General features: G+C 37.9%; 1 protein-coding gene across 4 annotated transcripts in view; it reads right to left on the minus strand.

The window, feature by feature from the left end:
- Nucleotides 1–13,938, minus strand: part of KCNC2 (potassium voltage-gated channel subfamily C member 2) — a 295,991-nt gene that overhangs the window by 67,167 nt on the left and 214,886 nt on the right. The window lies entirely within an intron of this gene.

Raw genomic sequence — 13,938 nt, forward strand, 5'->3', positions numbered from 1 at the left:
TGGGGAGAGGTACAAATCTTGTTGCCTTCAAAATTCAGTGACTGAGAGAATATAAGTACTGATTCATAAGGGAGGAGAAGGGAGAGGTGAGGGGAGGTTTCCTGGAGGGCAAATATTGAAAAAAAGAAGGAAAGGGTTTAAAAGATGTGTAAACAAATATGAGGAATTTTCTAAGGTGGAATTAGCTGTTCTTTGAGCTACATTAAGCAGAGAAGTTGGCGGGGCCTGAAAGGCATGCATACAATTCCCTCCAAGGGAAAAAAAAAAGGGGGTGATGGAAAAAATGGTGCAAGTACCCACCAGCAACCACCACATCTAATAGCTGGGACTACTGGCCCAAAGCATCTTGGTTAGTGACTGGAGTAAGGCAGGTGGGGAAGTGACTGTGCAAAAGACCCCTTGTCATTGCAAGGTATTCCTAAATCACATCTTCCTAATTTGGTGAGCATCTGCATTTATTTTCAGGACTGCACGATGCCTAGCAGGGCCCCAAATACTTAATATGCACATAATATTTGTTGAATTGTACCACTCCAGTGTATAGATCTATAAGACTGTATTTTTCAGTACCACATTTGAATTACTAATATTTTATGAGATATTATTTTCTCCTAAATAAGTTCTTTTAAAAATTTTATTGTATTATCGTCATCGGCAAAAAAACAGGCTCTTCTCTTAAAACACTTTCATCAAAAATTCCCTCTATGCATTGATAATTTTTCTTAAGGTTGCATGGCTTGGAAAGAAGGCCTATGGGTCAAGGATCATAGATCTAGTTTCTCACCTTATTAGGTAATAATAAGGTATGAGTTGTTTTTTTCCCCGTCATTGGTCTCCTCTCTGCTTTCAAATACCTTGTAAACAAATCCTTTAATATTTTCAAAGTTGAATTGCGTCAGAATGCATGTTCTCTATGTGTATGTGAGATAATAATATTTGTAAAGCCCTCAGAACAGCGCCTTGAATAGTAGGCACTATGTAAACATTAGCTATGAGGATAAGGATGTGACCTAATTTAAACTGTTTTTCCCATTATCGCTTTCTTCAGTGACATTTGAATATCCCCTAGAGGTACATCCAGGACTATAATTTCAGAGTCCAAACGTGGTGCTTCCACTGTAATTGATGAATAAAAATATAAAAAACTTTATAGACCTTTTATGCTGCACTGTTAAAATGAATAACCACATTGATGAGATCACATCTCTACTGGAATACTGGAATACTGCATTATCAAATATGATTGTTTAATGAGATTGAGAAGCTCCTATTCGTTTTCTTTTTGTTTCTTTTAAAATACATCTGTGAAATTTGTATCATGAAAACCAGTAAAGAAAATATGATTTATATGATTCATTTTTATTCCATTTTACAAGGCTTCTTTTTAAAGGAATTCTACAACCTGGAAAATGCTGAGGGGAAGGTAATCAAGATGATAGTGGGCCTCAAATTCATGCCATGAGTTATTGGTTAAAGGAGTGGGAGATTTTTAACCTTGGGAAAAGGAAATTTGGTATATGTATGATTGGGGGAGGGGAGGACAACATGATAGTTTATTTCAAGTTTTTAAAGGACTGTCTTGTGGAAGACTTAAGACTTGGTGTACTTGGTGAACAAGGGCTGCTTGGGGAATAGAACTAAGGGTGACAGTTTGCAAAAGGGGGTACATTTAGACTTGTTAAAAGGAAAAACTATCTGGCCATTAGAACTACTGAAAAGTCAGATAGGCTACCTTGGGACAGGTATGTTCTACCTCTCTAGAGGTCTTCCAATAAACCCTGGATAACAAGTCTGCAGATAGGCTATAAAAGGGAAGTTTTTAGGTACAGGTTTGATTAGAGAGTCACTGACGTCTCCTCTAACACAGACATGAAATGAAATGGAAAAAAAAAAAAGCACGTTATTAAGTGTTCACTCTGAGCCAGGCACTTTGCTAAGCTTTGGGCATACAAAGATAGATAGGATAGATAGATAGATAGATAGATAGATAGATAGATAGATAGATAGATAGTTAGATAGATAGAGGGGTATATATATGCATATACATATTCACATACAGAGAGGAGAGAGCTAAACAGACAGAGAGGGGGGAGAGAGAAAAGGGGGGGAGGGAGAGAGAAACGGAGATGAGTGAGACACAGAGAAGACAGACAGGCAGACAGAGAGACAGACTGACAGACAAATAGAGATCGAGTCAGGGAAACAGAGACAGAGATAGAGGCAGATAGAGACAAGAGAAAGAGAGAGCCCTTATATAGCCTATATTTTAACAGGAGAAGACAATGCTTATCAAGGAACGCTGAACAGGGAGTTTTGTTCTAGGAATGGTGTAAAGAGGGGTGGTGGTATGTTGGGCTAGTGATTATGATATGGCCTGGTTAGTTGAATTGTTAATTGGAAGCATAGTTGATGTGTCGGGCTAGCCAGTAGATAAAGTGAGTTAAATGGAGTAGCCTATGTATCTATGGGCGTATCTACTGTAGTGTTACATCTAAAACTAGGTCCCAGTTAGCGCAACAATGAATCTCCCGAAGTAGTCACGTGATTTGAATTCCTAATTCAAATTTCCATTGGGTTAAAACCAATTACCCTATTTTACATAATTATAACTTCAAAGAGCATGGATTTGAATACAGCTTGGTTCTAATCACAACCTAGAGGCGTTGTAGAGCTATGACACAATGCTGTGATGAACTCTATCTGCATTGATGCTATAAGCATTTTTAATGACCCCTAGGTTACATCATTATTACATCTTGATCTTTGTCATAACAACCGTAATTAAACTCACATTTTACCTCAAATATTCCCACCTCAAAGATTCAGCACCTGCATAACCTCTGGCAAGTTATTTCATCTCCCTGGGCCTCAGTTTCCTCATCTATAAATTGAACAGGTTGGGTTAGATGTCCTTGAAGGTCCCTCCCAGCTCTCAGTGTGTGATCCTGCAGTTTTGTGCATGGAAAAATGGTCAATAGGTAGTGGCTGAATAAATTAATGAATGCTTTTAACTGGATTGCTGAGATGAAAGTCTCATGTTTAAACTCTTAAATTCAACTCTTGTGTTTAAAGATCAAATAATTCTTAAGCCTCAGATTTTGATCAAATACAGTGATACCAATTGTTTGTGCGCAATCACACATAAATAATATTAATAGTGTTATAATAATAATTAATAATAAGTGTTTGTGCACAATCATATATTAATTGTTTGTCCATATTAATTGTGTTCATCTAGGCACTATGCCTCACTAGATATGAAACCTAAATGAATCTTAGCTTCCTTGTTGATGCGATTAATACCACATGGCCTCTGCTACAGAGATATGATTCTAGAGGCCAGTAAATTTGTGGAGAAGACAAAGAGAGTTTTCCGTTTCAAGTTCAGCACTTGACATTTTGCAAGCCAGGCATTTTGTCTGTATGTTTATTTTATGATTCAATTGATTTTGACAAAATGTGATACTCAACAAATGGGGATCAACATAGACCTTATGGCAAGGTCTACCATCTTGAAACGAAATAATCAGTCAGGAAGAAAGTTTTCCAATGTGGCCTGAATTTTTAAGTGATTTCAATGACATTGGATATATGAGTGAAGGTTATGGAGAAAAGGGCTGAATTATTGAACTCTTCTATTCACAGAATTATGGCTTCTAGGGATTTCAGTCAAAGAAGGGCAATCATAACAAAATAGAATTAAGGACAACAGGAAAGGGACATATTAGGAAGCTCTTTGGTGGCTCTGCTTGAATTTATATTATAAAAATGGCAAAGTCCTCTACTAATGTAGTGCTCTCTATTTAAGATGACTTTTGAAGATCAAAAGAGAGCTTGAGTTAGGAAGGGACTGCTAACAACAGCAGAAGATACCTTCTATATATCTCACTTTGGCATTTAAAGACTTTCACCAGCCTCAGCCTACCTTTTCAGCTTTAATTCACATGATTCCCTTCCATATAGACTGTAGTTCGGTTAAATTGGACTTGGCCCCTCATACACAACATGGCATTTCTCTCCTCTGTGCCTTTGCCTCGGCTGCCGTGTACGCACTCTCTTCTGAGTTCTGTCTCTCTGAATCTCCAATTGTCTTCCAGTCTCACCTCAAGGACTGCCTTCTACACGAGGCCTTTGATTCCCCCCAGCTGTTGATACTTTCCACTCCCATTCACTCAGTATCTCTTTTGCATACACCTCTCTATCCAGGTACACATTGTATCCTCAGACTAGAACCATGACCTCCTTCAAGACGTGTCATGTTTCACTTTTGTATTTGTATCCCTATTAGGTAGAATGTTGCCTGGTACATGATAGGTGCTTAATGAATGATTGCTGATTGCGTAATTGAGTAGATGTGTAATTTTGTTATGTATATATACATGAATATTACTTTTATTTATAATTTTTTAAAACAAACTATTTAAAATTTATAAATTATATTATATATAATATTATGTATAATATGTAATATTATATATTTGAAATTTGCTAGCATTTATATAGTCCTTTAAAGTCTGCAAAGTGATTTATACATATATTCGTGTATGTGTGTGTATGTGTAATCTCATTTGATCCTTACAACATCCTGAAAAGGCTGATGCTATCATTATCACCATTTTACAGATAAGGAAACTGAGGTAGGGAGTGTTTAGGGGACTTACCCATGATCAATAAACTATTTCAGTCAATAAATATTGACTATGCTCACTACACGCCGGGTACTGTTCTGAAGACTGTGCTAGTAAGTGTCTGAAGCAGGACTGGAATTGAGGTATTTTTGACTCCAAGTTCAGTATTCTTAAATACTCTCGAATTCAGCAACAATAATGGGAGATCAGCAACATTTCGGATTATTGTTAGTCTCCTAGGTAGTCTAAAAAAGGGTGGTGGCTTTTCTTCATCCGTTTCCCAGAAGACACAGTGCAAGTGGCATTTGCAACAAAGAAGGAATTTATGTAGCATTGAAACCTGGGGCAATGTCCTTCCTAATAAGGCAATGTGGAAAAGCATTAGCCGGAATTTATTGTCTCTAACTGTCCTACTGGGATGAAACTTTGGAGAAGAAGGGTGAGTATCTTATAACTTTCACTTGAACACATGTCCCCAATCTTTCACTGTTACAATATAAGTATTTTCTTCTTTCTTTCTGTGAAATTTTCTAGAGCAAATATAAATGTCTACATTGCAGGCATTCCTTAAACAATGCCAAGTATCTCGATGATAAAGATTCCAAATCTCATACCATGTATGTGACTTTGGGCAAGTCATTGTACCAAACTGGGCCTCAGGTTCTCCATCTGTAAACTGAGGGAGGGGTTAGACTAGATGACTTCTGAGATCAGATCTATGATACTATGATCTATTAAAAGAAAAAAATCTAAAAGATTTTTGGATATCTAAAAAAAAACATTATTTAGACATATAAATGACTCCCTAAATCCTTTACTTTTCACACTGATGCTCATCCTTTGTACTCATATCCTAGGTGCCCAGCACAGTGCCTGTGTACATAGCAGGTGCTAAATAAATACTTGTTGATAGATGGATTCAGCCACAAAAGTCTAAACCTGTACCAGGTCAATGTTAGGGCCATTTGGAAAGTGTGACCTTAAATGCCTCTTGATGACCTCCCAGCTCTCATACTATATATGTGACTATATATGTGATTTTCTGGGCCCTATAGCAGATGTTTTGTTCAGTCGTAGATTTCGAAGAGAGAAAATGTAAGCTTCTGGAGATAAGAGATTGGGGGTTTTTTTGTTTGTTTGAGGCAATTGGGGTTAAGTGACTTGCCCAGGGTCACACAGTTAGTAAATGTTAAGTGTTTGGTCTGAAGCCTGTTTTGAACTCAAGTCCTCCTAACTTCAGGGCCGGCGCTCTACCCACTGCACCACCTAGATGCCCTTAGAGATTGTTTTATTCTTTTGATTTGTACTTCCAACACCTAAGACTATGCCTGGAACTAGTAGGTACTTAATGAAGGCTTATTGATTGATTGAGATTCCCAGCTCCCTCATTTTATAGATCAGGCAGCTGAGACTCGGAGGGATTGAGTCACTTGCCTGAGGTCCCATGTACAGAAAGCATCAGAGACAGGATTTGAACCTAGGTTCTTCTAATCCAAGTCTAACTCTCTTCCCATTGTGCCACATCTCCATTAGCTTTATTTTGAAATGCAAAGGCAATGTTTTCTTGTCTTAGATTTTCAAAGGATGATGTGGTAACAGATACGTAGACAATGGCTCAGATTCTTAAGAAACCTCTTGGGAATGTCATCTGAAATAAACAAATAATAAAATCAAAGCAGTGCAAATATAGAGACAGGTAATTAATTAACTTGTCAGGACAGGAGCAGGTGCATTGTTCTAATAAGGTTTAGGACTACATTTTGTTTGTCAAGGAATGGGGGGTGGGGGGTTTGAAAAGGGTTGTGTTTGTTTTGTGCCAGCTGTAACCTGGGTGGTAATAAGGAAAAATAAGCCAAGGAAACTGTGCCAGCTCCAATCTAAAGTCCCAACCAAGTTGGCCTCAATAGGAATTAACTGGTCATGCATAAAGTAACATGAAGGCTGTATCAGGGGAAGAAATTGTTGAGAAAACCAAGACGACACATAAAATCCTTCAATATCAGTGATACAACTCTGGAATATCTGCCCCCCCCCAATTATGACAAAATTGATACAACATTCCATACCTGAGAAATGGAGTATTCAACCAGAAGAATTCTAAGTACTGCAGAGACTTATTTACAAGAGCTAGACACCTCTCATGAATATGCTCAAGTCTTCCTTGACCACTTTATCCTACAGTGATCTTTCTCATTTGTACTCAGATCTTAATATCTAAATCAGTGTTCTTTTTTTTTTTAATTCAGCATGTTATTTTCTGAGATACCTTATGTTTTTGTAGGCTTAAAAAAAAAACTTTTTGGGGCAGCTAGGTGGCACAGTGGATAGAGCACTGGCTCTGAAGTCAGTAGTACCTGAGTTCAAATCCAACCTCAGACCAAACACTTCACACTTACTAGCTGTGTGACCCTGGGCAAGTCACTTAACCCCAATTGCCTAAACAAACAAACAAACAAACAAACTTTTCACATAGATATAGCTTCTCCCCAACTAGTCCAATAATCTCTTTGAGCAATGTGATTTAAAGAAAAACACAATGGTGTTGGCACCAGAAAAATCAATCAAAAATCACAGAATTTAAGAAAGTGAGGTCCTCAGCTGCCATCTAGTGCTATTTACACACTAATTTAAGAGTTTTGAACCTGTAATCTATGAACTTATTTTTAAAAAATATTTTGCTACCTATCTCAATATCATTGGTTTACTTGTTGAAAGGAGGAGGGAGATCTATACATTCCACTACAGAATTCCATTTATGCCACACCAGAACCTTTGATCCTATTACTATCCCCAGAGGCCATTCTGCAAGGGCATATTACAGGTGAGACTCTAATAAGAAATAGGAGGCCTTTCTGGTATTTTAGGAGCTATGCTCCCTAAGCATCTGGGGTAAATCTTTGTTGAATTCTGCTCTCAAAAGCAGTATATGTAATAGCAAGGTCCCAGTATATAAATGCATTTGAAAAGTTTTTGTGTTTCTGAATAATCACATTATGATCACCTAATATTTTATGTGTTGCTAATAAAATTAAGCAACAATAATGTTCTGCTTATATTTGTATTTTTTCTTGAATTCAGAAATACCAATTCAAAAAGCATTCAAACCTTTGACCAAAGGGACTTGATGAAGTCTGTATACAGACTTTCCAAAAAAAAAAAAAAAGCCAAATACAATAAGAAAAACTAGGATAGACTGAGCTTCTTAGTACCTTAGTTTTATAGCATTTACTACCTTAGATTTATAGCATTTTCTTACCACAACTATTTTGTTGCTAGGGAGGGTCTGCTGAATATTTTATCAACATCCACTCTGATGCACTCCTTGCAATAAATTTTCTCAATGTGACACTAGGGAATTTTAGTGATCAAACTGCCAATGGACTGAATGGGTGTCATGAGTGCTTGCCTCAATAATCATTCATGCCTGGGTAATCCTTTGAAAGCTTATGGTTCAGAGTTTATACACGTTAATAATGAGAAGCATAATACATACATTTGATGTCATTAATATTTCAGTGACATCTACCACAAATTCATGATGGGTGTCTCTTAAATCTGAGAAACAAACAAGAGTGAATCTCTGTGAATCCCTTGACACTACTTACAGACAGAAAATCCTGGGCTATGTTTCTCATCTATGCATAGATTTTACCCAGTGTGGAATTTCAAAGATTCACAGATTTTTGTGAATTGGAAGAAAACTCAGAAACCACCTAGTCTAACCCACACCGAAACAAGAATATCTTCTCTATAACCCATCAGTGGCTATCCAGTTTTTGCTTGGAGACCTGTAGGGAGAGGAGATCCACTGCTTCTCAATGTAGTCTTCTGTACTTTTGGAAAGTCATTGCTTAAAGAAAGTTTGGTTAAACTGTCATCAAGATTATACATAATGAATTGTCAAATATGTATTAAACATCTCCTATGCTCCAGGCAATGGGACTATAATCGCAAATATGAAATGTTTCCTGCCCTCAAGGAACTTACATTCTATCAGGGGAAAGACATATAGGTATAGAATAAATTAAAAGCATATACAGGGACAGCTAGGTGGCCTTGGAGACATGAGGACCTGAGTTCAAATCCGGCCTCAGACGCTTGACACTCGATAGCTGTTTGACTCTGAGCAAGTCACTTGACCCCAATTGCCTTACCAAAAATGAATGAATGAATGAATAAACTAAATGAATAAATAAAAACATATACAAAGATACAAAATAATTTGTGGGGATAGAGGGAACTAGCAGCTAGGTAAATAAGGAAAGGCTTAATATAGGTGTTGACATTTGACTAAACTTTGAAAGGAGCTAGAGATTCAATGATGTAGACTTGAAGAGTGAGTGTGATCCACGCATGGGGATAACCTTTGCAAAGGTACAGAGATGATAGATGGGATGTTGTCTATGCCAAACAGCAAGTAGGTCAATTTGTTTGGAATGTAGAGTTTGTGAAGAGGAGTAACATATACTAAACCTGAGAGGAAGGCCAGGGTCACACTACTGAGGGCTTTAAATGTCAAAGGAGTGAATATCTTATCATAGAGTAAAACGATAAACACAGAGGAATTTTTAGCAGGGATGTGGTGGAATAATGAGACTTGTGCTTAGAAATATCACTTTGAGGGGCAGTGGATAGAGCACCGGCCCTGAAGTCAGGAGGACCTGAGTTCAAATCCGGCCTCAGAACAAACACTTGACACGTACTACCTGTGTGACCTTGGGCAAGTCACTTAACCCCGATTGCCTCACTAAAAAAAATAAATAAATAAATAAAGAAGCATCACTTTGGCAGCTAGGTGGAGAATGGATGGAGAAGACTTGAGGCAGGGGAACAATTAAGAGGCTATAGTAAGAGACCAATCAAGAGATTATGAGAAGGGTTTGAACTTGGATGGTGGCAATAGAAGTGGAGAGAAAGATGGGAGAAATGACGCAGAGCTCAATAAACATAGGTTCATTAGGCATCGATCAGAATTTGAAAATTCAAAAACAATTTTGCTTTTTCTTGCATATAACTTCTTGTTGATTAAAGTTCATCAGTTGTCATCTGTGTGTATTAAGTCATGCACCTGTGGAGCACTACCAGCTCTGCTATTTATTTTCAGTTTAATTTAATAAAAGTAACTTCTTTGTTCAGCTTTGTTTTCCAAAAATGTAAAGTCGTGATAATAATGAATACAACTTACCTCTGCCTCCTAGATATATTGTAAATACTAATTAAGTCGCCTTTAGAAAATGTTAAGCACGAGCTAATATTTTTTTTTTGCTTTTTGGTGAGGCAACTGGGGTTAAGTGACTTGCCCAGGGTCACATAGCTAGTAAGTGTCAAGTGTCTGAGGCCGGATTTGAACTCAGGTGCTCCTGATGCCAAGGCCGGAGCTCCATCCACTGTGCCACCTGGCTGCCCCCAAGCTAGTATTTTTTATTAAATGAAAATTAAGGAAAATATCAAATACATATTTTTTATGGAAAAATAGTTCCATAGACAGTGTTGCACAAGGGATAGAGATCATGTCTCAAGCTAGGAAGTCATGAGTTCAGATGATGCTTCTGACATATACAGGCTTTATGACTTTTAACTTCTCAATGTTTCAGACAAAGACGTAAGACTATAAATTTCAGGGAAAATGTGCCAACCTGCATGGGTAGATAAAGTTTCATTTTCTGATTGCTCCTTATCCCAATGCAATCAGAGGACCAGTCTCTATCACTACATGTATCTGTGTCAAATACTCTTTGATAGAAGAAAGGTGATGCTCCTTTCTTTCTCAGTACTCATAACTCCAGACCAAGAATTATGCATTTTGGGGGCAGCGAGGTGGCTCAGTGGGTAGAGCACTGGCCCGAAGTCAGGAGGACCTGAGTTCAAATCCGGCCTCAGACCAAACACTTGACACTTACTAGCTGTGTGACCCTGGGCAAGTCACTTAACCCCAATTGCCTAAAAAACAAACAAACAAAAAAAGAACTATGAATTTTCAGTTCCACCTGATGCATTTGATGGTAAATAATACTATTCTAATCAAACAAATCATTCACATTTAAAGACTAGGTCTTATTTCTAAAGACCAGCCACCTAGGAGCTCTTGGGAGCACATATATTTTCTGTTATTTATGACCCCAAAGACCTGAATTTGTTTTCTAACTATAAAAAGTTCAAGCCAAGGATCATCCACAGAATACTGGAGAGACATGGGCTGTGCATAAGCAGGTGGTAACACGTTATAATCAAAGGATTACTTAAAAGAATCAATGCAAAGGATGTCATCAAAGACATGTATGACTGGGGAAAGGGCTGGTTCTATAAGAAAGATGAGGGATAGCCAATGGAAAGCCTATGGGCTACACTTATATCTTTGAAATGTCAAGAGTACTCAAATGAGGCACCCAACTTCTAGGCAACGCTAACCCTGCAGCAAACTTAATAGAAGTAGACAAGAATCACATCAGGCAGACATGGATGGGTTATGATGGCTAGGAATATCCATAGATGACAGATGTACTGGAGGATTACATTGTTACTCATGAACTTGTCACTAATCAAAAGAAAATTCCAATTCTCACACTGACTATACTCTTTCTTTAACATTCTATAGTTAAACCCTGCCACCAGGAATAGTGTGGAAAGGACATCAGATTTGGAGTCTGACGACTTTGGTTCAAATACCATCTCTGTCACTTCCTACCTTTGTGACTTTGGGCAAGTCACTTGACCTCTTTGTGCCTCAGTTTCCTCATTTGTAAAATGAGTGTGTTAGACTCAATGATCTCTAAGGTACCTTCTAGTCATAAATATATTATAATATGCCCCTATGATCCCTGCCTACATCAGTGTTTCTTATGTTTAGCTTTAGTCTTCTAATGGGAAGGGATGGTTCATTTTGTAGAGTACTATAATACAATACCAGATTTATTAAGTGCCTTTTATGTGCAAGGCACTGTGCTGGTTGCTGAGGTTGCAAAGATAAAAATTAATAGTCCTTGCGCTGAAGGAGTATATATCCTACTGGGGAAAAATAGCAAGTACACAGGTAAATAAATGAAGATACCTTGAAGCCACAGTGTTAATAATGATTCCCAAGAGGTGTAGTACTGAGCTGAGCATTGGGAGGCGGATAGATTCTGTGAGGTGGAGATGAGGAGGGAGTCCAGTCTAGAAGGAGACAATCTGTGCAAATGCACAGAAGGCAAGTCAAGCTCAGTAAATACTGAGTAGTCTCATTTGGTTGGAATATAAAGTTCATGAAGGAGAATATGATGAAATATAACTGGGAAGATAAGTCGGAACCAGAACACGGAAGGCCTTAAATGCCAAGCTGAGGAGTTTGCATGTCATCTTAGAAGCAAGATAGAGCCAGCAAAGGTTTTTGAGCAAGGGAGTCACGTGGTCAGATTGGGGAAAGTTGTTTTAGTAGATGTGGAGAAACTGGATTGGCAAGAAGAGAGGTAGTAAAAAGAAGAGCAGTTTGAAGACCAGTGCAATATCCCAAGTGGAATCCCCAAGAGATGATAAGGATGGTAACTATGAGTCAAAAGAAGGGGGCAGGAGCAAATACTGACACAATCTGGCAATTGACTAGCTCTGGGTATAGAGGAAGGATGATTTAAGAAAAAAATTGTGAGATGGAAAAATTCAGTGACTGGGAGGAAAATGGTGCCCTCAAAAGAAACAGACACTTTTTTTTAAGGAGGGACAGGTTTAGAGGAAGTTAATTAGTTCTGGGTACTCTGTACTTAGCAAAATGTTGCTGCTGCAGCTGTTGGCAGTAATGACTATGGCTGTAGACGTGCATCAAAGTTATTGGTACACTGGGTTACCAGATGGAACCAAAGGTTTCCCAAGCTTTTTGGGACCCAGTACCAATTCATTCTTGTGCAGGGTATGCTGGGTAGGTAAATGGTTCTGATATGAATCAACATTTTTAGCAGTTGGTAGACAGTGGCGTGAGTCACTTCCAGTTCACATTTGCCCCCTTTCCATTTTGGACTACAATTTGCTCAAGAGAAAGTTTCCATTCCCATGAGGATGGCTACTCCACATATAGGGTAGACCAATTAGATTGAATCATCATCAGAAGTTTCACTTGATTCAATAGTATCACGTAGACACGGCAGATGGGGTTGGACCTAGTTTTGTTTTATTTTAATGTAATGGTACATTGGAAAGAGGGCTGGCTTGATAGAAGCAGAGTTCATAGGCCACCTCTGATCCTTACAACCTGTGTGCCTTTGAGCATGCCATTTAATCTTCGTGAACCTCAGTTTCTTCATTTGCAAAATGAGGGGGTTAGACTAGATGGCCCCCTGAGCGCTCTTTTTGCTCTTTAGCTTATAATCCTAAACCCCAACAATTATAAACTTCAAATACAAAAAATCTTAAAATATAACCTCAGTAAGTTCTGCAAAATTCTAGCTTCTCTGAAAGAATATTATAGTCTTTTAAATGATTGCCTTAGACAGAATTCCCAAACACTGTGACCCAGTGTACTTTTCTGCTGAAGAGATTTTAAGACACATGAAAAACCACCTATATCTAAGGAAGAGATCAGAAAGGTTGATATCATTATCTCTATCTACTGGAATTTTGCCAGTCTAAATGAACATCCTATCTGATGAAAAAGAGTGACTCTGTGATACTAAAGAGAATGCAAAGCAAGCCCTATTATTTCATTCATCTAACAATTATACCCCTTTTACTAATCAGGAAAGGAAAGAAGCTTTTGAAATTTCTGTACACTTTGCCTGCTCACCAAGAAAACTAAAACAAACAAACAAAACCAAAAAAACTCTCCATTCCCAGCACGGGCATCCTCACTCATTTCTGTTGACTTGACATTAGTGCCACAGAGAAACTGATGTCCCTGATTCTTTACCATTAATTTGTTTGCTCCCATATATTGTGAATTCCTCTGGAGTCATAGCCCATGCATTTTTGCATCTCTCTGAAAGTCTAGCACATTGCATTTCCTACAGTTGGCACTAAATAAGCATTTGTCATTTTAACAAATTATACGTAACAGGAATTTATTAACAGCTTAGTACGCACCAGGAACTAAGTCTGAAACCTGCCTTAGACACTCTCCTAGCTGTATAACCTTGGACAAGTCACTGAATGTTGCTTTGGCTCTGTTTCCTCATATGTAAAATGGGAATAGAAATAGCACCTCCCTCATAGGGTTGTTTTGAAATTCAAATGAGTTAAATATATCAAGCACTTTTAAAAATTTAAAGGGCTATATAAATTCCAGGTAGCAGCAGTAACTGAGTAGTAGTAGTAGTAGTAGTAGTAGTAGTAGTAGTAGTAGTAGTAG

Source organism: Vombatus ursinus, unplaced genomic scaffold (genome assembly GCF_900497805.2).
Source record: "Vombatus ursinus unplaced genomic scaffold, bare-nosed wombat genome assembly UNPS02003292.1, whole genome shotgun sequence".
Taxonomy (NCBI): domain Eukaryota; kingdom Metazoa; phylum Chordata; class Mammalia; order Diprotodontia; family Vombatidae; genus Vombatus; species Vombatus ursinus.